Source organism: Lissotriton vulgaris, chromosome 2_1 (genome assembly GCF_964263255.1).
Source record: "Lissotriton vulgaris chromosome 2_1, aLisVul1.2, whole genome shotgun sequence".
In the NCBI taxonomy this organism is placed as follows: domain Eukaryota; kingdom Metazoa; phylum Chordata; class Amphibia; order Caudata; family Salamandridae; genus Lissotriton; species Lissotriton vulgaris.
The window spans coordinates 1872458995-1872482957 of record NC_141687.1 but is presented as its reverse complement, the minus strand read 5'-3'; positions in this window follow the sequence as shown (position 1 = coordinate 1872482957).

Genomic DNA, 23963 nt, shown 5'->3' with positions numbered 1-23963 from the left:
TTTGTTAAATGACTTGACTTCTCGATTAGGCCAGATAGCAGGGTATTCAGTCAATAGGGCAAAAACTGAGGTTATGGCTTGGAATATGGAGACAACCCTTAACATTAGCAAAAGGGAGATGAGCTATTTGGGTATAAAGATCACCCAAAACATGGAAGATCTTCCAGAAATAACCTCCTGAATGTTATGAAAGATGTTAGGAAGCTGCTGTTAAGCTGGTCGCATCTCCCTCTGACGATTATTGGAAGAATCAATCTGGTGAAGATGATAATTCTGCCGAAGCTAACATTTCTTTTTCAGTTATTTAAAGCAGAAGGGCTGCAGAAAACTCAGGGTAAAATTAACTGTTTCATTATTGCCTGGAAAGATTGCGCAGGAAGAAAGAAAAAGGGGGGCTGTGTCTGCTAATCTGACCTATTATGCTTGGGCATTTCTTTTAAAAAACGGAAAGATGTTACTAACCCTCCCAGATAATTTAGATATTGGTAGAATGTTTAGCTGCATGCTGTCAGACATAGAAGGAGGGCCGCAAGGTTTTATGTATAAATTTGAAGACCCCAAATACTTTAAGAGAGTGCGTCTTAAGATTTTCGGGGTTAAGATCAAAAAGGTGGTTAAAATCACGTACTTCAGTAAATGGGCGCCAAATTTGGAATGCCCCAGGATCACCTGAATGGACAAAGGATTCATTGGCTAAACAATTCAAGGAGGCAGGGATCCAGAGATGGGGCGATGTGGTGGAAGAGGGAGAGTTCATAGCCTGGGACAAACTGGCTAAGACAGCCAAGAATAAATTTGCTAAATTTAAATACTTGCAAATGAGAGGTCTGTTTCAGTCATCAAATGAGGAAATAGGATCATCTAATGACTTGGAAGCTGAGTTAGTGAAAGACGCACCAAGGAAGAAGGAAGTGGCGAGATGGTATTGGCTATTGGTGGAACTGTCAGATGGTGGCTTCAATCTGCCGACTGATACACTGATACACCGTGGGGGATGAGCTTGCCAGGGAGACAGCTTGAAGACATATGGCAAGTATCTTTTAACTTGTTATATGCTACAGTGTATCCTGCCAATTTAAGAAGGAACCACCTCTTCTCTCTTCATAGAGCATATTGGACCCCATATAGACTATAGAAATTGGGGAAGGGATGAACGGCAAGATGCATAAAATGTTCTCAGGAAAAAGCTGATGACATCCACATGTTTCCGGAGTTTCCTGTGATCCATAAATGTTGGGAGGATGTTAGTAGAGATATCTCAGCTATACTGGACACAGAACTCCAGGTAAGTTTATTACTTGTTTTTGGGGGGGTCTCATCTGTGCATGTGGATTTCACCAATGAGGAAAATAAACTTTTTTTATTTGATCCTCTTGGCATGAAGAGAGATCTGTAAGAAATGGGTTAGTAACATGGCACCATCTGAATTGGAATGGATAAGAGCAGTTAAAAGTATTATAAGTTTGGATAGAAATGTGGAAAAGAAGAGGAACAGATTTTAGTCTCCTGCTTTAAAATGGTTGGAAAGAGATGTTTAGGGAAGGGTTTGGTCCAATGATTACGCCTACTATTTATCTTCAAACTCCCCAATACGATCTGCACGCTGACTGGTGTTCCTGGCCTGGGCAGGGGAAGTCCGGGAGAATTATAGAATACAGTAAGACCCTTTGTGTAAAGAAACAGCTCTGAAATATGTTGGACCAGTGGGGCCTCGGAGCTTTCTGATTCCAAGGTAAATGAGGACTTAAAAAAAAAAAAGAGAATGTCAAGCTATTAACGCAATGTTTCTGTATAAAAATGCCTTCATTGTTGAGGGGTGAAAAGCGCAAACTGGGGATCAGACTTCTGCAGGAAGAAGGGAGAGAGATATGTGCATAGGGTTCTGTCTCTAAAACTGTTGGTATTTTGTGGGTATTGAAGGTGGGACTCTGGTGGGATATTTAAGAGGAAGGAGGCTGTAGAAGGAGTTGGCTGGAATGCTGTAAGATGTACAAACTGGGCAGATGTGGAATTCCTGAACTGAAAGTGAGAGACAAGATCAGAAAGGGAGGATCTGCTTTAAGGCTCCCTAGGTAAGAGTGATGAGTATCTTTAAATCTACTGTTAAGAGAATGTTTTGATGTTTCTATACTCTGAACTTCACTTCCCCCTGAGGAGCAGAGGAAGAGTTATATTTATCAGTTGGGGCGGAGGTGACTTTATAGGTTATGATGATGAGAACACGTAGACAATGGGGGTAAAATAAAGACTCTCCGTTGATTGCTATTAACCCTAATAAGGGTATGACAGTCAGCATTGATCGCACAGGGAACAATAAAAAGATAGGCAGAGCAAAGGCTCTGAGAAGTGCGCTCCTGCATCAAAGGCAAAGGAAACACTCATTTATTTCATGTGAAGCATCATCAGGAAGAAGTGTGGTTCATATTAGATGTTGCTCTGATAATAATATGGAATCGAGTGAAATATTAATAATGTCTCAGGACAAAGAATGTCTGGTGTTACAGATGTTTGTACAGTTTGTGGTTCCCATTCAGAGACTCATCTAAAATCCAACAACACGCTCTACTTGCCTAACTCGTGGTTCATTTGCCCAGCTTAGAGTTGGTGAACTACTATGCGCTGATGCCTTGCTGTCTCCAAAGGCGTGTAATGATTGTATTGTATTGTATTGCATTGTAATTGCATTTATATAGCACTTACTACACCTGACGAGGCGTCATAATGATGGTCCGCTGCATGTCTGCCACAGGGCTGCCTGTTTTATCTTATAAGGAGATCTGCCCTATATATGGTGGTCCACACAGCACATACTTTCCCTTGCAGGTCTGCATGCAAAACGTTGGGTGACCTGACCTGGTAGGCTAAATCAACCATAGCTCCCATACGCAAGGGGAATACTCTCCACATGTAAGGGTCATTGCTTTTTTCCTATTTCACAAACAAATTGGCAAATGCAGGGTGGGCCGCAGGAAGAATCCAGCCCACCCGAAACTCAGTTTTGATGGAAGTGCTTTTGCTGTGTCAGTTCTTTGTCCAAACGACTCCTGCCAGTTAGAGGGAATCCGGGTAATAGATAGTGTAATGGTTGGAGTTAGTTGAGGGGTTAGCATTAGTTTAAGAGTTAGGAGTAGGCATATGATTAGGATTAGAGTAAGGGTTATGGTTGATGCTATATTTTAGTCATTATGCCGTTGCCTCTTATGGATTCATCATTATTGTCATGTAAAATGAAAACACGGTCATTATGCATTTTTTCATTGTTTAGCCATTGTGGTGTTGCAAGGATTCTGCACATACACAGAACTATGAGCAGGAAAACAGGACCTCTGTGTGTAGGGGCTGAGCCTTCCTTCCGCCTCAGTACCCAAATCCCAGACCTGACTAGGTATAGTGTCTCAATTGCTCTCCTACATAATCACGAAGTTACAAATGATTAGACAATCCAGAACACACGACTACCGACTCTCTCAGAAATCACGGTAGCAGAAAGTACCCTTTCACTCACTCACTCGTACCTGTCCACAATAAGAATTGACAAAGTCACTGTTATAGTTCAAAATGTTTATTTTAACTATAGTGCTCTATAATGCAGTATACAAGCCACTAACAGCAGAAAAACGCATAAACCTAAAACATTTAGCATTGTTGTAATACCATAGATTTTAAAGAGGGATGTCACCGTACATGGACAGTGGATACAGGACTATAAGGCCTAACCACCCTCCCCTTGGTTAGAAGAAGTTTTATTATATTAAAGAAGAGCTCTGGGCTTTGTCAGCAGACCCCATATCTTAGTGCCTAGATGGTATTTTTACATCATAGGAACAGCATAGCACTTCTCCCTGGAAAGGTCCCACTCCAAGTGTGTGTGTGTGCATCCCCATAATGTCAAAGCACGAGTTTCCTGCACAAGCAGCTGTGTTAGCATGTTTTGTCAAGGTGCTAGGGACTGACCAGAACAGAATAACAAGGGGCATTGTTTATCGACCTTGCACACCGTGTTCAGACTAAACTCCAGGAACAGACAGAGAACGCAGAAAGCAGACAGTTCTCATGTGAAAGGCACAAACAGAGTCTTGCAAAATAAAGTCATGTAGAAACGTGTGCAAAAGCAGCATCATGGCAGCAGAGCTCATGCTAATTTAGCAATGTTGGCAATGACCCTAACGGCCATATGACAGTGGCTGCAGTTGTCCATTACAACTGTATTCATTTTAATTTCTAAAACAGTCCACATGCAGACATCCTAGGATATCAAATCAAATCAAATCAGGTGTTTGTTAAGCGTGACTACTCACCCGTAAGGGTCTCAAGGCGCTAGGGGTGTGGGGGGGTTCGCAAGTTCTAGTCCATCAAGAAGGGGGTCTGTTGAAGAGCCAGGTTTTGAGGTTTCTTGCGAAGATGGGGAGCGATGTTATCTGTCTTAGGTGGAGCGGAAGGTCGTTCCAGGCACTGGCCGCGCAGAAGGAGGAAGTGAGCGTCCTCCCGATCTGGTCTTTCTGGTGCGGGGGGACCACGGCGTAAGAGAGCTGGGCTGATCGTAGGGTCCTTTGGGGTGCATGGAATTTGAGTCGGCTGTTCAGGTATGCTGGTCCAGTGTCGTGGAGGGCCTTGTGAGCCTGGGTTAGAATCTTGAAGGTGACTCTAGCTTTGATGGGAATCCAGTGGAGTGTGCGCAGGTGCTGCGAGATGTGGCAGTGGCTTGGCAGGTTGAGGACCAGCCTTGCAGCGGCATTTTGGATGTTGTGTAGCTTGTGGGTGAGGTTTTCGTTTATACCGGCATAGAGTGTGTTGCCGTAGTCGAGCCTGCTGGTGACCAGGGAGTGAGTGACGATCTTTCTGTGTTTGAGGGGCATCCATTTGAAGGTCTTACGTAGGAGGAGGAGGGTGTGGAAGCAGGCTGACGAGACAGAATTGATCTGGCGGTCCATTTTGAGCTCTGAGTCCAGGATGATTCCCAGGTTGCGTGCGTGGTCCATGGGGGCGGGCGGGCTTCCGAGGGCGGTGGGCCACTAGGTGTCATCCCAGGCATCTGGGTTTGGGCCCATGATGCGTACTTCCGTTTTGTTTGTGTTTAGTTGTAGGCAGCTGTTTTTCATCCATTTGGCGAAGGCTTCCATGCCTTCTCGGAAGTTGTGTCTGGCGGTGTTGGGTTCGTTGGATAGAGAGAGGATGAGTTGGGTGCCGTCTGCGGATATGCCACAGTATGCTTGTTATAGAATGACCGAAGTATCACACAATTCAGCAGAGACTCTTGGTGATGACATCGAGTTCATATAGGCTGTGAGGCGAAATTCTCCAACTGAGATGCTACATATTAGGAATTTTCCAAAGGTCGTTGGGCCATATGATAGACTGGGAAATCTCTGCTGGGTGTTGGTAATCCCATGGACAGAAAGTGGTTATTATTCAAATGGTTAGCTTGACAGGCAATTTCTTGGCCATTTTACTCTTTTTTCATAATTAGTGGAAAAACTTTCCCCTTTAGCTGAAATGCACTTCACAATACGTATATCCAGTAGACCTAATGATTACTGACAATGGAACCTGCCAGATTAAATATAAAGAAGCAGATTAATGACAAAGTACAACCTCTCTAAATTCTATGAGCTTAATTTAGCAGCTCTGGAAAGGATCCAGATAGATATCACATTTTTTGCAACTGAGATTTCATCAAAAAACAACAACAAAATATTTTCGTAAATACCCATACTGAATGTTTCCAAAGTAAACATGGCCTGCCCAGCGCTTCAAAGGGATACCATAGCTCTACAAGCCTATGATTATGTAACATTTTTTCTTATATTATCTGTATTATTTTCCAAATTTCTCAAACTTTATAGTAGGGCAGCACCACTTAGCAATACAAGGGATGTTTATAGCTTATGGTCACTGGGCTGCTGCCTGTGTCATCAAACATGTTCTTCCCTAGAGAGACGAAAGAAATGCACATTTCTTGAACTTCAGCCTTTTTTTTGCGAATGGCCCCACTCCAAGTTAAGAGGAGCTAAAGCAGAAAGAGTCTGAATTTTACTGAATGAATCTGAGATAAGATATATATCTGGTAGTTTATAAATTCACATTTTATATTCTGTAACTACTAGTGTTCTGAGTTAATAAATATGTAGTTTAGATATACTTAGCATCCACTACTCCCTACTTTCTTCCCTACTCCTTTATATGATATGATTTCCAAACACTTTAATATACTACAAAAAATACAAAACTTAAACCTTGACAAATTATCTCATTCAAGAATGCATGAGACCCGTCCTGATTGTCCTCGTCTATAGCACCTTGTAATTCAAAACCTATGTGCAGACTTTTCAGTCCTTGTCTGACATTTGAAGAGATGCACACATATTTAAAGATAGTGGTGTCAAATTCACTACTGAAAAACATCCAGGACACTGCCAATTTCAAGCACGTATCCAAACTGCGGTACCCCGGCAAACTAACTGAACACGCAGTCACAGACCGCTCACAGCATTTCTTGGAGTTCAATGAAATCACGCAGTCCAACAGGTGGGCTTCTTTCGAGGGAGAATGAGGGAATCTCTCTGATGGATGAGCTCAGAATGATGACTGATAGAGATGGTGATGGAGTTGGAGCCATAGTTTTGTTTAATTGGTAAGCAGCTTCTGATAGAATAACCCGTCAAATTCTGTGAGAGAGATTATGGAGAACTGGTGCGGGTAGCTGACTCATGCTTGAATTGAACCGTTCCGGACTCATCAGTCCCAGGTTATTGCTGTGCCCCCACTTTTACCAGTAAAAAGAGAAGTATTTGGGAAGCCCCACATAGTTCTACCCTACCACCATTCTCGTCTGCCATGTATTTCATTCATGCAATGGTGGTGGGCTAGGTATGATAAAGAAGGTACATGGAGTAAACAAATCATTAGCAGGTAACTCGCGGACCAGCTTGTGCACAACGCCTTGTTTGATAGATCCCTAGTTGATGACATCTGTGTTTCTAATCCAAAGAGATAACATCATACTTTGTGATTGCCTAATGGAAATCAACAAATGGATGGTGCGGATTCAGCTTACCCTGAACTTCACTGGAAAGCGAGGCTGGCCATGTTTAAAGGATTAGCCAATAGCTTCACTAAATCTGGCCTCCAGCAGTGGTAAGATGCCTTGCCCCTGTTTCAGTAGTCACGAAGATAGTTATCCTGATAGACCAAGGAGCCACTGTCACCACAAACATCATGAGTAGTGAAACAGGATAATTCAATCTTCACGCTTTGAAGCAGATAGTCAAAGAACAACTTTTGCATATTGTCCAATTCTGTGAACATCCTTGTATTATCATTTTCCTGACACATAAGTCCTTCTGCTATAATGGGCCATCATTAGTACCTAGTAGGTTATCCATATAATTAATTAACAAGTAGAGTGTCCTACTTCACTCATGTGTTACTCTTTCAAGTCCTAAAAATACCAAAAAAGATCAACAGCTGGAAAGACATTTTTCACACAGGCCACCATATTCTGGAACCACTCCCTAAAAATTTCTGAATACTTCAGAACCATCTTTAAATTAGGAAGTTGCACCTGTAAGTGAGCTTCTTTCTTTCAGATGGCCTCAGCATAACTTCCTCAGGCTCCAAATGCCCTGATGTGGTGAAGGTGTACTATATGTCACCACAATAATAGAACAGAACTGTGATAGAAATATAATCATAGTGTAACACTAAAAGGACTTAAAAAATGTCCCAATGACTTGCAGCAGGCTGAACATTTTCAGATTACATGAGTCTCATAGTCACTATCTGGATTTAATTTCTATGCATTTATTTAACCTATGAGCGAACTGTCACTGCAGCAGTGATCATTTCACCATGTTAGTCTTAAAAGGGTGGTACTGTTGAGAATACTTTCAAAAGCTTTTCTTTCACCCATATACTTTTTACAAAAAGAAATCATACACATTATCAGGAAATCACAAAAAAGTTAATTGCTTGACTACTGCATTGCAAAATGGAGTATTCACTGCATGTATTTTACTCTAATAATATTATTAACAATATTCGTCATTATCATTATAATAAACGTATCATGCACCTGTCCACACCTAGAAGTGTCTTTTCACTTTGAACAACTAATAACCTAGTCTACGAGCAGAAGTACACCCTATAGTGGCACCTCACTAAGGGCATGATTACAATGTTGGTGAGTCCAACACAGACGGCTCGTTGGTGGTGGACCCACCAATATCGCCCCCTGCGGTTCACCCGCTGCATTATGATGCGAGCGGAGGCATCTGGCAGAGGGACCGTCCACCAAGCTTCTGATGGGCTCAAGGAGCACTTTGGTGCGTTGGAGGGACTGTACTCCCGGCAATGTGGGTGGTGCCAGCTCGGGCACCCCCATAGGGATTACAATGTCCCTTTCTGCCTGCCCTTTCATATCAGTACACCCAATATGAAAAGGCAGGCAGAAAGTGACTTTGGGGTCCCCAAGCAGGGCCACCTTGGCCCCTGGCCCTGCGCTATGGGGCCTGGGGGCATCTATGGCTCCCCCCCAACCATAAGTCATAAGTCAGATGCTTTTATAGAGCGCACAAATCACCTTTCGGTCTCAGGGCGCTTTGCAGTAAAGAACAACAACCTTGACGTAGGCAGTGGCTGCTAGGTAGCAGTTATTTCTGAAAGAGCCAGGTTTTTAAGTTTTTTTGAAATAGCTGGTGGTTGGTAATTGACAGAAGATGGGGGGAAGTTTATTCCAGAGATGAGGAGCCACATAGGAAAAGGACCGACATCCATTACGCGACGTCCGGGCCCGAGGTTGAACTAGGAGGGATTTTGAGCTGGATCTTAATGATCTGGTGGGACGATACCAGACCACTTTTTTAGCAAGATATGCTGGTAAGGTACTGTAGAGAAGTTTGTGAGTCAGACTGAGAACTTTGAAATGGCTTTTCTGGCGGATTGGCAGCCAGTGTAGTTGCTTAAGACTCGGCATGGCAGCTGATCTGGGGGGAAGGCCAAGCACCAGTCTCGCCGCAACATTCTGCAGCGTCTGTAATTTAGAGAGTAAGCACTCATTGATTGTTGTAAATAGGGCGTTGCCGTAGTCCAAGCGACTTATGATTAAACCTTGCACCAGTGGTTTTCTGGTTGCCAGAGGTAGCCATTTAAAAAATTTACGCAATTTATGCATGATCACGTAGCAGACGCCGGTTACTTGCTAATATGGGTTTTCATGGAGAGAGAACAGTCTATCATGATTCCTAGGTTACGAACCACCTCCTTGGGTGCGGGCAAGGTCCCAGTTCTTGGGGCCACCAGTCCTGTGACCAAACTTCATTTGCCTTACCGAACAAAATAATTTCCGTTTTGTTGTAGTTCAGTTGAAGCTTGTTGTCACACATCCATTTGCTGATGTCAATCATACACTTTTTAAATCTAATACATGTTTCATGAAAATCAGCCTTGCAGGGGATAAGCACCTGAGTGTCGTCGGCGTACGACACTGTTGTGAAGCCATGGGCTTTTATTATATTGGCTAACAGAGTAAGGTATATATTGAATAACATGGGGCTTAGAATTGACCCCTGAGGGACTCCTACAGTAAGCGGCAGACTACTGTAAACGATAGTGTCAACCATCCCAGCACCATATGGCAGGCCACGCATGGTGCCTGCCACATAGTTCAGGGATGTTTTAAATTTGTTTATTTTCTATTGGGGCATATGCTGTAGCCCGCAGCACACGCTGCAATAGAAAATATATACTCATTGTGACTGCAGTGAAGGCGGTTGCATCCTAATATGGGCCGTGGATATGCATAGATAGTTTTAAAATAAAAGGTCTTGAGTATCGATAGAAGAATATTCCTTAGCATGTATAATTCATGCAAGCAAGCGGATGACCTCAAATTCTGAGCCTTACAGGAGACCTTGTCATCAAGCGGGACCCTAAGAATTTATACTTTGGTTGCTGGTTTCCTAGGATGGAAGGCCTGATGATGTAATTCTAATGCTGTGTATTTCTCCCAACAAGCAGCAGTTCAGTTTAGTTTCAGTTTAGTCTGGGAAAATTGTTGCTAATCTCCTGACTGCTAATCACTTGTTGGGTTAAACAGAGAAGTTGGAGCATATTTTAGTGCCAAAAGTCAATAGGATCTGATCAGTTACTAAAGTTGTCAAAGTTTCAAGCATAGACTTTAACAAGTAAAGGAGAAAGCAAAGAACCCTTAATGACCCCAAATTGGATGTCAAAGGCGTGTGAACGAAACAGAGGGAAGTAAATCAATTGGGAGCGTTCATCCAAAAAAAGAGGATAACCTAGAACCCAACATCCCATTTTTTTCCACCTCTTCAAGCTGAGATTTTAAGATGGCTGTAACGTGCCTTATATATTCAGCAAGGGACACCCACCTTGCGATTGAGCAAGAGGTCTTGAAGCCATAGAGTACAGCAGAGGAAGTCTATGTTATTCATTGCTTGACTGCTTAACTCGTTGGCTGCTGCCATCTGCCAACGGTCGTCGCGTGCACTACCTTGGTAGTGCTGCGCACGTCCGTTGGCCGACGGTGCCCCACCCGTTTTTTTAAAGTTCAGCACTGGAGCTGAACGTTCGACGCAGCCAACGGGTTAATGAATCTCCACTCAGCCTCAAAGGACGCCTCAACATGCTTAGAAGAGTACTGCAAACTGTAAGCACAGCAGGCTGTACAGAGCTTTTAGTTAATCTTTTTTAAATATGAGAGGAAGTCTTACAATTCCAAGCCTCAAGATTTGGAAGTCATTCCACTTAAAAAAAAACAGAATACTTCAGTTGTGATTAAATGATTTCTATGAAGAAAATGTGGGAGGCAATAATTAGGTGATTCCAGGTGTTCTCTCGCCTTTTCCTGTGTGCAGAATTTTAACTATTTGGGTCAAACAAGGTCTTGTGGTGGACTGGGGTCAAGCTGGATGCTAGATCTGAGTTGGTCCCATCTCAGGTACTGAGCTGTGGATATTCCACCTAATTCTTTTTCATTTACTTCTTTGTAGTTCTACTGGTGACAACTTTCCCTGTGTCACAGTCTGTTTGGCTTGCAGTAAGATCAGTCTGCACTCTTAATGGCTCTTCTACAAATCCACTCATGACTGAAACTGTGGATCAGGATAGCCCTGAGCAATCTCCCACTGGTGCCTCGTCCAATCCTAGCACTGGCTTGTTTCGCCTATGGATCTCCGAGGTTCGTGGGTGGGCTCCTAGTGAAGAACCGGGTTTTCAAATACCCAGCGGCGCCAAGGACACGCCCAAAGTCCTCTGGGTTCCCTTGCCTTGGTATACAGAGACACGGAATACTTCTAGGTGGCGTCAGAGATCATATTTATTAGCTGCAGCTAGTTGCAGAAATCCCAGCAATACAACACGGTGTACAACTCAAGAAACTGCTCAATTTTACTAAGGCAAGACATCCCTATTTATACACAAAAAGGTACATTTAAAATGCACGCCCCTCCACCAAAATTCAACCAATAGAAAATACATGACATCACACAGCATCATACAGTAAAGCTCATTTTACAGTGTCCCAACCCACAAGTTAATATTTAGGCATATCTAAATAATAATCTGGAAGGCCCGAACAAACCCTTAATTGGAAGCGTAACCCATGAAATGAAGAAACAGTAAAGAAAAGTCGTTTCAGATAATGTTCAAGATAACAGAAACGTAAAGAAACTTAAAAGTTAACAAATGTCTTGAATGGTGATTGGGAAAGTAAATAACGATCTTGCAGGGAAATTGCCTTGGCAGGGTCAATTCCAGGTGAAAGGCCAGCTTCTGAAATTAACTCCAGCGCACGAAGAAATCCTTAGTTAAAATATATATATATGATCCAAAATAGGTCAGACTGCTTTGCTCACAGACTAACTTCTGAGGCCTACTTAAAAGGCAACACCAGATGGCAGTCACGACACATGGCAAATACCCATGTTTAGAAAAGAAAGTCTTAAGGAAAGAAACAATTTAGATATTGTTTAGGATAAGAGAGGTCCTGAACAGTGATTGAAAAACTCAGACAACGATCAGCTAGTGAAACTGGTTTTGCAAAAAGGTCAGTTTCAGGTGGAAAGGGTTACTCTCTCTGCAGTTCATTCAGAGTCAGAAAAACCCAAATTAATATATGCACGAACTCAGAAGGCAAGGCCACTTGTTCGTTGGGCCTACTTCACTGGCCTACGTGAGGGCAAGACTAAAATGCAGTCAGATTTGAGAATTATAGAACCACACACCCTCCTTTTGCCATTACGTAGGCAATAACCTAAACTCATGTCAATCTGAATCTAGGTCTATATCTATCCTCATCAGGTCATCAAGGTGTTGCTGTAACATCATCTTATTATCCTTCACTTCTCTCGGGACTGGTCTTCTCACACAGATCGTAGCACAAAGACTACAAATGGCGGGACCACACTGGATGCATAAACAACACGAGAAAAGGATAGCTAACGCCATACCAAGGAACATCAGAATCTTCCATCACCATTTGGACAACGACTCCCATAACCATCCCATCAACGACCAGTCTCCTTCGTCCACATGAATAGACTCAGAGATCTTATGCAGTCTAGAGATGGCTTGGTACACTGCTGGGGCATTATCTGGTATGAAAACGCAGCAACTAGATCTAATCAATTTGCATACCCCACCTCTATCTGCAAGTATAATATCTAAAACAAAACGGTTCTGTAATGTCATAAGGCGATCTGCTTGAAGCTCAGCTGTAATGTTGCTAAGGGCACCTGCAGTCTCATTTATAGTGGCCTCAACCACTCGCGTAAGCTGACGAATATTCCTACTATTAGCCATAGGACCCCAAAAGGGTAGAAAACCCTTAAAGAAGTCTACAGCTTCTTGTGCGACAGTATCTTTCGCATCGATTACACCTCTACCATATCTTGTCTTATGGTAATCGAAAACAGCAGTGTATGTAGGGGGAAGCAAAAATGCCACATAACATGTGCCAGAAAAATCAGATGGCAACCATGTATATGCTCTATTGTGACAGACAAAATACGTGCCTTTAGCTGGCACAAACGGAGGAGATTTCTGGGACGTATAAACGTATGTGTGAACACACACACTCTTACCAAGCTGAGCTCTCGGATTCTGACCATTACCTTGCAAACAAAGATGACCTCGGTGGGGTACAATCCAAATAGGAGGAGACCTTCGCTGCCTTTCTTTCTCCGTCAAGTTAACACTATATGTCGTCTTATTCCAACCGACATATGCTCGTACCTCATCTCTAGGGATAGCGTTATACGCATCGATATCTCTAATCATATCAACTATTCCCCGTATCGAGGCATTATTACTTGCATTGTCTTTGACGGAACGTACAGGAGAGGCTTCATTCGCATAGATAAACATTGATTGGAGTGCCCAAACTGACCTGTTAGGCGAAAAAGGCAAAACCAAATATGGCATTCCCTTATCTATAGTATGTGGCATAAGACCACACACCCAACAATTCGTAGTATTTATGACTAGCTGATGCTGATGCAACATCTGTATGAACGAATTGTTCACAAATTCTGATCTTCGTGTCTGTTCATGTTCAGGTAACGTATGAAACTCATGTGGAGAAACAGTAGAAAAGGAAAGCATAGGTTGAGAAGTTGGTGCAGACGTCAATTGTGTAGAAGAAACAAACCAGAATATAGTAGCTAATAGAATACATAAAAGTATTAAAATAGATAAAGCTATACCACACTTGGAGAACAACATTCTATAATATCGGTTTTTCATCTCTTGCCTTTTATCGACATTCCTCAAAACAATCTTCATTTTCTAATGTTGCTCACGCAATCTTGAGAGTACTTCAGCTGTGATTATTAGCAGGTCGTAGGGACACCGCAAGTCCTGCAGACCTATTGCCACTACTCAGGTTACAAACTGAACCGTTGGTACTCCTACGTGACCCTGCAACTGGCAAATGGTAACCAATCAAAAATTTAACAGAAAACCATAATACAATTTCAGAAAAAGCAAGAGAAAAAGAAAAACAAAAGTCAAATGCAAAATACTCGAAGAAATTGTCTCTTTTTGATCTCAGTGTGGAAAAAAATAATGTTCAAAGTCTCTTTATTTATTCCGAGATCGGAGGTTGTAACGTGATTTAGTCGGCACAGTTTGGTCCGTAAACAAAAGTTCAGGTTCGGTAGTGTCCAATCTCAAACGCGGAGGAACAGCTTCTTGCAGCACATTGTCATCCTCGCGTTCTGACCGTGTCCATGTCAAATGAGCATCACTAAATGGAACAAATCTAGGAATTTTTTCACATTCAGAATCGGCTATACCTCCCCTCACCCACTTGTCATATGGTAAGGGCAATGGAACTTTTTTGCAGCTACTCTAACAGCAGTTCGAGTCACTAACAAAACTAAATGCGGTCCAGTCCACCTCGGCTCCAAATTCTTTGTTCGTTGAAAATTCTTTGTGAGAATATAATCGCCGGGTTGAATTGTGTGTCCTGGATCCGCAGTTGCTGTCGGTAGACTGTCATAGACCTGTTGGTGGAGAACACGTCATTTAGCAGTCAAGTCATGTAAGTAGTCCACCAACACAGGGTACTCAATACTGCTGTTTTCTTTAGGACGAGGCACACCCCAAACATTGGCCGGATGACCAAACACAATTTCATATGGACTAAGTCCCACTCGAGAATGCACAGTCGTCCTTGTTGACAAAAGAGCCAACGGCAAAGCATCCGGCCATGTAAGACCAGTGCTCGCTTGTACCTTAGCTAATTTCAGCTTCAAGGTACCATTGTAACATTCAACAAGTCCAGCAGACTGGGGGTGATTCGCTGCATGGAACTTCTGATTTATTCCCAATCCAGCACATACTTTCTTCATGATTTGACCCACAAATTCACTCCCATTGTCCGACCATACAATTCTCGGCAAACCATACCTAGGGAAGTACTCTCTCAGCAAAACCTTGGCTGTAGACAAGGCAGTATTATCCTTTAGGGGGTAGGCCTCTATCCACCTGGAAAAGGCACAAACAACCACAAGGACATACTTCAAATTGATGCATCTCTCCATATGTATATAATCTAGCTGTATCACCTCAAACGGATACATCGGAGGAGCAAAATGACCAGCTGGAGTTGGAGTTCCCTTACCAAGATTATACTTCAGACAAATCATACAATGTTTCACCACGTTCTCTGCACATTTCCGAATTCCAGCATTCTGCCAAACTGGAGCCAACAACTTGCATATTCCCTTCGAACTTATGTGAGCCATTCAATGAGCCATTGTAACCACTGGGAGCACATACGCATCTGGCAACAGCCATCGCTGGTGTTCTGACAACTCAACCCAACAACCTGTTGAATCCAACATACCCGTAGTTTCTCTCCAAACACTCACTTCTTTCTCAGTCGCTTCAGCCTGAATCATTTTCACACTTTCTATTGTGTCTTCACACATTCCACCAGCCATAACCCAATTAGCTGGGCCTGCAACATACATACGGCTCATCATGTCTTTCGCCGTTTCCTTCGCAAATTCATCCGCAAACGCATTCCCTCGACCAACATCGTCCATAACTTTCTTATGTGCACTACACTTTACAATTGCAATCTGCTTTGGGAGAGTGAGAGATTCTAAAAGTTCATTCACCAACTGCCCATGCTGTATTTTGGTTCCGTACGAAGTAAGAAACCCATGCTCTCTCCACAAACGCCCAAAACTATGGGCAACTCCAAACGCATACTGGCTATCGGTGTAAACATTCACTCGCTTTCCCTCTGACAACACACACGCTCTAGTCAATGCAATCAATACTTCTGCTTGCGCAGAATTCTGTGGTATGCGTGCTGTCTCAACAACTGTATGTAAAGTTGTAATAGCATACGCTGCAGTCGATTCACCATTCGGAAGCTTAAAACACAAACCATCTACCCATAGGGTACCATCAACATCCGTAAGGGGAGTATCCCTGAGGTCAACTGTAGCTTTCGTTTCTTCCTCTGTACGAAGAAAACAATCATGCTGTTCCTGAGGATCCGTCTCTGTAGAGATCGGTAACAACGTAGCTGGATTCAGCACATTACATCTTTTGATGTGCACATGACTAGCCAACAATGTCAACTCGTAACCTGACAGACGTGCACTAGTAAGGTGCTGTGTCTTAGTCCTGTTTAATAAGGTATGCACTGCATGTGGGACCATCACAATCAACGTATTGTCCAATACCAAACCAGCAGACTGTCGGATAGAAACAGCCGCTACAGCTGTAGCTCTCAGACAACTCGGCAACGCCTTAGCAACTGGGTCTAACGTAGAGGAGAAATACGCACATGGACGCTGCTTGTCCCCAAATGGTTGTGTCAACACTGACAACGCATAACCTTCTTTCTCGTGCACGTACAACGTGAAAGGCTTACTATAGTCTGGAGTACCCAACACAGGAGCCGAACACAATGCATCGCGTAGTTCAGAAAAACTTTTCTGACATTCGTCAGACCAAGGAAGAGGATGCTGAGTATCTTTCAGAGTCAATGCTAACAGAGGTTTCGCCAACAGTGAAAAATTGGGAATCCACTGTCTACAATACGATGTAATACCTAAAAAGGCACGCACTTCTCTCTGTGTGGATGGTACATTCATTTGCGCAATTGCTTGAATTCGTTCTGGGGTCAATCTCCTTCCCTCCTTCGACAAGAGATGACCTAAGTAGGTCACTTCTTGGCGACAATATTGCAACTTTGAAGGTGACACTTTATGATGAAGGTCAGACAAATACCGCAACAAAGAAAGAGTAGCCTCTTTACAAATCTTTTCATCATCAGCAGCAATCAACAAATCATCGACGCACGGTATAAGAGTAGCACCAACAGGTAACACAAAACCGTCAAGCTGAGTTTTCAACGCCTGACTATAGATGGAGGGACTTTCACAATAACCTTGGGGAGCTCTCTTAAACTGGAAGCTTCGGCCTCCTAATGAGAAGCCAAAAATATCCCTGCTCTCCTCAGCAATAGGAATACTGAAGAAAGCATTCTTCAAATCGATGACAGAAAACCAAGCTGCTGAAGCAGGAATCAAAGTCAACAAAGCAGTGATATCAGGTACCACAGGAAACTGTGGCACAACTATCTTATTAACCTCTCGAAGGTCGATCACAAACCGGTACACAGGTGGCTGAGAAGCATCAGTTCGTTTAAGGACAGGCAAAACAGGACTGTTACAAACATTACCTCTCGTTTCCTCAACTACACCCTTCTCAACCAGATCATAAACAATCGCTAAAAGAGCTCTCTCACCATCACTCAAGATCTTGTATTGGGGAATATGAGGTAGCCTAGCATTTGACTTAAGGGTGACAACATAAGGTGGAATCTGCAAAAGACCAACATAATTTGGACCCGTAGCCCAAAGTGTATCAGGAAGCAAACTCAATTCCAGTGGCAAACAATCCTTAGACAAATACATTGGGGAAATCACTTTCTTACCGAGGGTAAGTTGTACTCCTGAAGGAGAACAATGCAATGTCGCATATAATCTTTTCAGCAAGTCCAAACCCAACAGATTCTCACCACAACCAGTCGTTAAAATAAGTGGAGCTTCCAATTCACAAGGGCCAATCGAAAGGAACAAAGAACTAGAAACCGGATTACGAATTGGGGCGCCTGAAAATCCTACTGAAACATTGGTCAAGCCAGACAAAGGTGCGCCAGGAAGTTTAGAGTGCATAATAGAACTCTTCATCGCACCAGTATCCAAAAGAAAAGGTTCTACCACACCTGATGTAATCACTTCAACATAAGGTCCACTCTGGTCTACTGGAACTGACACTACTCCCTCACTTTGTCCTTGGCTGTCCTAGTTATCATTATAACCAGAACTCTCACCTTCGACATAGTAATCCTCAACATAATACTGGGCAGACTGACCACTCGGAACATTCTGTCTGTCAAAATAATTCGCAGAATTCTGTAGGGAAGAGGAACGCTCATTCTGGGGAAACACACCACGTCCCCTACCCCTAGGAGCTTGCTGAAAACTACCACGACCTCTCTGACCAGATACACCATTCGCACGCTGTAACAAAGCCGGGCAACTATTCTTGTAATGAACTTCCTCTCTGCAATAAGCACACCGATTAGGGCCAGGAAAGAATCGCTGGACATAAGGCTCCGGCTTCTGTAACAATCTCTGAAATTGTGGAGGTTGCTGAAACTGAGGCTGATTCTGACGAGGCGGATAAGCTTGCTGCAAAAGAACTTTCGTCTTTAACTCTTTAGTTCTCTTCTCCACTTTATCCTTTTCATCTTTATCCCTATTCTTGTAATATTGTGCAGTAGCCAATATCTGGGCCGACGAAGACACAGCCCATGAACTCTCAGAGTCCTTTAACTTATTAGAAAGTTCGGGAAGCAAATTAAAGACAAATGTATCCACAAACAACGTTTGACCACCCTCCGTACTCATATCCTGGCCACTATGATCAATAAACGTCTCTTGAAACCTAGTGAAGAAATCAGATACACTCTCGTCTTTCTTCTGCTTACATGCTGCTAACTTATCCCAATTCACTCGTAAAGCGGGCATCATCGTTTTCATCAAATTAATAATTCTACCTGGTAATTCTGAAACTAGAGGTTCAGGTTTAGCACCTCCCTCCTGTCTACCATCTGCAGCAACAATATTCGCCCAGGTATCACCTAATTCAGCAGCATGATTCTCATGACGATTCTACGCCCACAAGGGTTGAGGGACTATATTACCCATCAACATATCGATGTCAGCTAAGTTCATAGTGCACGCTTCAACTGTCTGGGACAACTCCTTGTAATAACCAGCAGGATTCTTACGAGGGTCAGGTAACGTCTGCTTAAGAGCCAAGACCTCTGCTCTCTTCCAAGGGACATGTACCCATACTCGCTGAAAATGAGCCGGAGCGGCCTGAATACCCTGATTTACATTAGCCTTGACTGCTTCTTTCCATACCGGAGGAACTTCTCTCATAGGGTACTGTTTCACTTTCCTCCTAACAGAGGAATCAGGTTCATACAATGTCTGAGGCGAAAGTCTAGATCTGAAAGCAAGTATTGTCTCTACGGCATCTGTAACATCAGATTCCACTATCATCCCTTTGGCAAAATCTGACTGAACATCGAGCACATCCTGCGGAATCGGACCCAACTTATTATCTTCCCATTCCTGACGCAGAAAAGTATACATTACATCAAAAACATACCTTTGCTTAGGCGGTTCCCACTGAAAGAAAACATCCATAACTGCTGGCAAATCATACCTCGGAGCATTTAAAATCCACCTATGAGCCAACAAATCCAACACTGTCCGTTCTTCAGAACTAGGAAGCTGACTACGACTCTGTTTACGTTCCGAAACAGGGGTCATATTCAGTGACCCAAAAATTGGTGACAACAAATTAGAAACAGTTTCTGTCATTCGTTTTCGAACAGAAGGAGAAGAAGCAGACATAAGAACAGGAGAATAAGTATTCTGAGGCAAGGAAGGTGTAGGGACAAGAACAGTAGAAATCGAAGATGCAGAAGCAGAAGGCAAAGGAGTTTGAGGCAAAGTTGATAGCAAGGCTGGTGACCCTAAAATGGGTTGCGCAGGAGAAGGCAAAACCATCTGTGGAGCACCGGGTGGCTGAACAACAGCAGGAGGTTGAACAAAAAAGGGTGGAACAACTGGGGGTAATAGAGGCGCAGTAGCACCCTGCACAGGGAGGAGGTAATCTCAGTAAATGAGAGATCAAAGGATCTTTTTCAGGGTCTTCCATCACTTTCGGAGGAGAAGACGGCAAGGCCGGATAACATTTATCTATGGCCATGCAACGCTGTCTATCTAAGACTTCACTCGCACACTCTTTTCCATCTTCCTTAAACTGTCTAGCAGCTTGTAATACTGACATATTTTTTATCTTTCCTATCTCTCTTTGCTTGCTTAATTTCTCTCTGTTTGGCTTCCTTACGCCAAAGGCGGAAAGAGTCAAACATTGCCGGCCGAGCTTTCTTCCTAAATAGCCTAACTTCTAGATTGTCTAAAATCTCTGTTTCAAAACTACCATGTGGGGGCCATCGTAAAACACCATCCTTTTTAGTGTAGCGGACCCATACTTCATTATATGTAATAGGGCCCACTCCGTGTTTTGAGTAAAGTTCATAAGTCGGAGTTCCAACCGGAGGTATCGGACATGAATCCTCCAATCGGGAATCCCTGTTACTACCACTAACAAACCAATTACCAAATTTACCAAGACCAGGCATCTTGCTCACTAGTCTGGTTTCAAACTTCAAAGGGAATCAAAAAATGATACACTCGTAAATATACAAGCCCTTCGGCTTTGGGTACTGCAGCAACCAAATCAAAACCAAGGAACCAGACAAAGTTGTGGGAGCGACCCACTTATACTTAACCAAATATCTGTCACGACACCAGAAGACCATCTATCGTCTCGCTTTACAAACATCAATTGGAGGGTCCAAGACAAGGCGACAGTCAGGGCAGCAGTCCTTCGTAGCCGTTGGAAAGCGGGAAACCTCGCAGAAAAGACCTTTGTCCACGTCGACATGCAAGGGTCGATAAAGTGGGGGCCCTCCTCCAGAATTTCCTCTCATGGCTCCTCGCAATCTTTGCTCTTGGACCGGTACCACTGAAGTCGCCCCACGTTGGCCGCGCCAACTGAAGAACCGGGTTTTCAAATATCCAGCGGCGCCAGGGACACGGCCAAAGTCCTCTGGGTTCCCTTGCCTTGGTATACAGAGACACGGAATACTTCTAGGTGGCGTCAGAGATCAAATTTAATAGCTGCAGCTAGTAGCAGAAATCCCAGCAATACAACACGGTGTATAACTAAAGAAACTGCTCAATTTTACTAAGGCGAGACATCCCTATTTATACACAAAAAGGTACATTTAAAATGCACGCCCCTGCACCAAAATTCAACCAATAGAAAATACATGACATCACACAGCATCATACAGTAAAGCTCATTTTACAGTGTCCCAACCCACAAGTTAATATTTAGGCATATCTAAATAATAATCTGGAAGGCCCGAACAAACCCTTAATTGGAAGCGTAACCCATGAAATGAAGAAACAGTAAAGAAAAGTAGTTTCAGATAATGTTCAAGATAACAGAAACGTAAAGAAACTTAAAAGTTACCAAATGTCTTGAATGGTGAATGGGAAAGTAAATAACGATCTTGCAGGGAAATTGGCTTGGCAGGGTCAATTCCAGGTGAAAGGCCAGCTTCTGAAATTAACTCCAGCGCACGAAGAAATCCTTAGTTAATATATATATATGATCCACAATAGGTCAGACTGCTTTGCTCACAGACTAACTTCTGAGGCCTATATAAAAGGCAACACCAGATGGCAGTCACAACACATGGCAAATACCCATGTTTAGAAAAGAAAGTCTTAAGGAAAGAAACAATTTAGATATTGTTTAGGATAAGATATGTGCAAGGAAACTAAAGGTTAACGAGGTCCTGAACGGTGATTGAAAAAATCAGACAACGATCAGCTAGTGAAACTGGTTTTGCGAAAAGGTCAGTTTCAGGTGGAAAGGGTTACTCTCTCTGCAGTTCATTCAGAGTCAGAAAAACCCAAATGAATATATGCACGAACTCAGAAGGCAAGGCCACTTGTTCGTTGAGCCTACTTCACTGCCCTACGTGAGGGCAAGACTAAAATGCAGTCAGATTTGAGAATTACAGAACCACACTAGAGGGATCCTTCCCCTTCTGAAATCTCTAGAAAAACTAATAATCTTGACACACTATCACCACCACCTCTGTGAGCATAGCCATTGTTGCTGCTCTGTTATCAAATATCCAGAAACAAGTAGAATATTTGAATTCCAGACATTATTAACTACTCCCCTGCCGCTTCTCACCAATCAGCCTCCTCTAGGCACCATCAGTGACACCAGCTGTTTCTCGCTCCTCAGGCACGCTAGCTCGCTGCAGGCAAAGTGCATGGACTATAAACATTCTAGAAGAAGCTCGGTCTGGCTCCTTTAGGAAAATGCTTAAAGTGTGGCTGTTCTTTTATCTTTCTATCACTCATGTAGGAGATGAATGCGGATCAGAAGTGTTTAAGTTTGGTAGGCGTACCCTAAAAGTGTCTATGCTCCCTCACTTGCTAAGGAGCCGATTTAGGGCCCCCTGCTTCTCTCTCAGGAATCTGAGGATTATACAAGCAGACAGGGGCAAGATGCCAGATGGTAATATAAATGTAGTGCCTCCAATTCAGTGATTGGCTGCCCTCCAAAGAAGCTTGTAGTCTGTTCAGTGTTTTTGCATAAATCTTGTGCAAAATAGAATTTTGAAAGAGTTCTTCACCGCCTTTTCTCTGTTTAGGGGTCGTACCCTTTTTAGGATTAAATTGTACACCTTCAATTTTGGATGCTAAACTTCTAAGAAACTTAGAGTAGCAGTGACACTAAACTACAATTGTCATTGACTGCCTTTGGTAGGCATGCACTCCCATATCAGATGGTAGGTGAACTGCACTGATTATTATTGAGAAGCATTCCTACTTTTAAGTCAAATAGTTGATCTGAGTTCTGGGTAAATCCATAGATTTGTAACTGTTAGGAATTGGGTTTCTGGTTGGCACAGTTATGCACCCTGTCCAAGCAGGACTCACAATCCTAGTCAGGATAAGTCACAAACACACACTAAATTACCCAGTGCTGACCCCTTTCTAGCTTGGCACAGAGCAGTCAGACGTTACATAAGAGGTGATGTGTAAAGTATTTGTGGAACATTTGGAACAGTAAAACAGTGAAAATACCATACAAAGAAGATACCACACCTGGTTAGAATGAGAGCTTAATTTAAAGATCAAAACAAGACCACAACAATAAAAATCAAATAAGTAAAACCAGAGTTATGTATTTCTAAAGAATAAACTGAAATGTAGTACTTAAAGGCATAAAGCGCCAACTGGTACTATCTGGTTGCGCTTGACCGGGTCAAATACAAATCTTCAGGCTGACTGCGATGGAGTGTGGGTCAGATATAGGTACTAGCCTTGGTCCTCTACAAAATACTTTAGTTGCATCGTTGGCGGAGCTGAGATGCGAGAAGCAAAGAGGTGATGCGTCATTGTCGAATCGCAGGAGAAAGGCGATGTATCAGCTCCGAGCAGGGCAAAGTCTAAGATGCGTCAGAAATTAAGGTGATGTGCCGCACAGTCGGCAATGCGAAATACTCGATCCTCACGGCAGTGGTGATGCATCGTCTACTATGGAGATTCGCTGGTTCTGAGTGGTGCAATGGCGTGGATGTTTTGGCTGGAGCAGCAATTTATACCTACTTTCAAGGATCTAGGTGGCAAAGTTCAGGTGCTCTAGCAGGGTGAGTTGGACATTTTTGGTGTCCCTGAGACTTCAGAACACGAGACAAGCCAGCAAGCCCTTGGAGTCACTTTGGTTCTGGATTCAAAGGATGTGGGCCATTCCTTATCACCTAGGCAAAAAGAGCAGCAGGTCAGCACAGCAGAAAAGCAGTTCTAGAGCAGGAGCCCATCAAAGTAGCAGTCCTTCAACAGAACTTCAGTCCTTCTTCCCGGCAGAGTATCCACAGGTCCGGACGTATACAGAGTTGGTAGGATCAGAAGTCTAGGTCTTGTACTCAGTGGTGTCTTTAAAGTGGGGGCGACTTCAAAGAGGGGCTTTGAAGTGCACAGAGATCCTCCGTTCCTGCCCTGGTTCCAGACTCACCACAGGGGGTTAAGCAGTCCTTTGTGAGGGGCAGGACACAGCCTATTCAGGTGTAAGTGTGAGGCTATGCCCAGCTCCTCCTCCCATCCTGCCCAGGATGGCCCATCAGGATGTGGATGGCCCATCATGTCACACTTGGGCTCTCTTTGTGTGTGGTTGTCTAGAGGGAATGCACAAAACCCAGCTGTCACCCACACCAAACATGTATTGGAGACAGGCTGCACGTA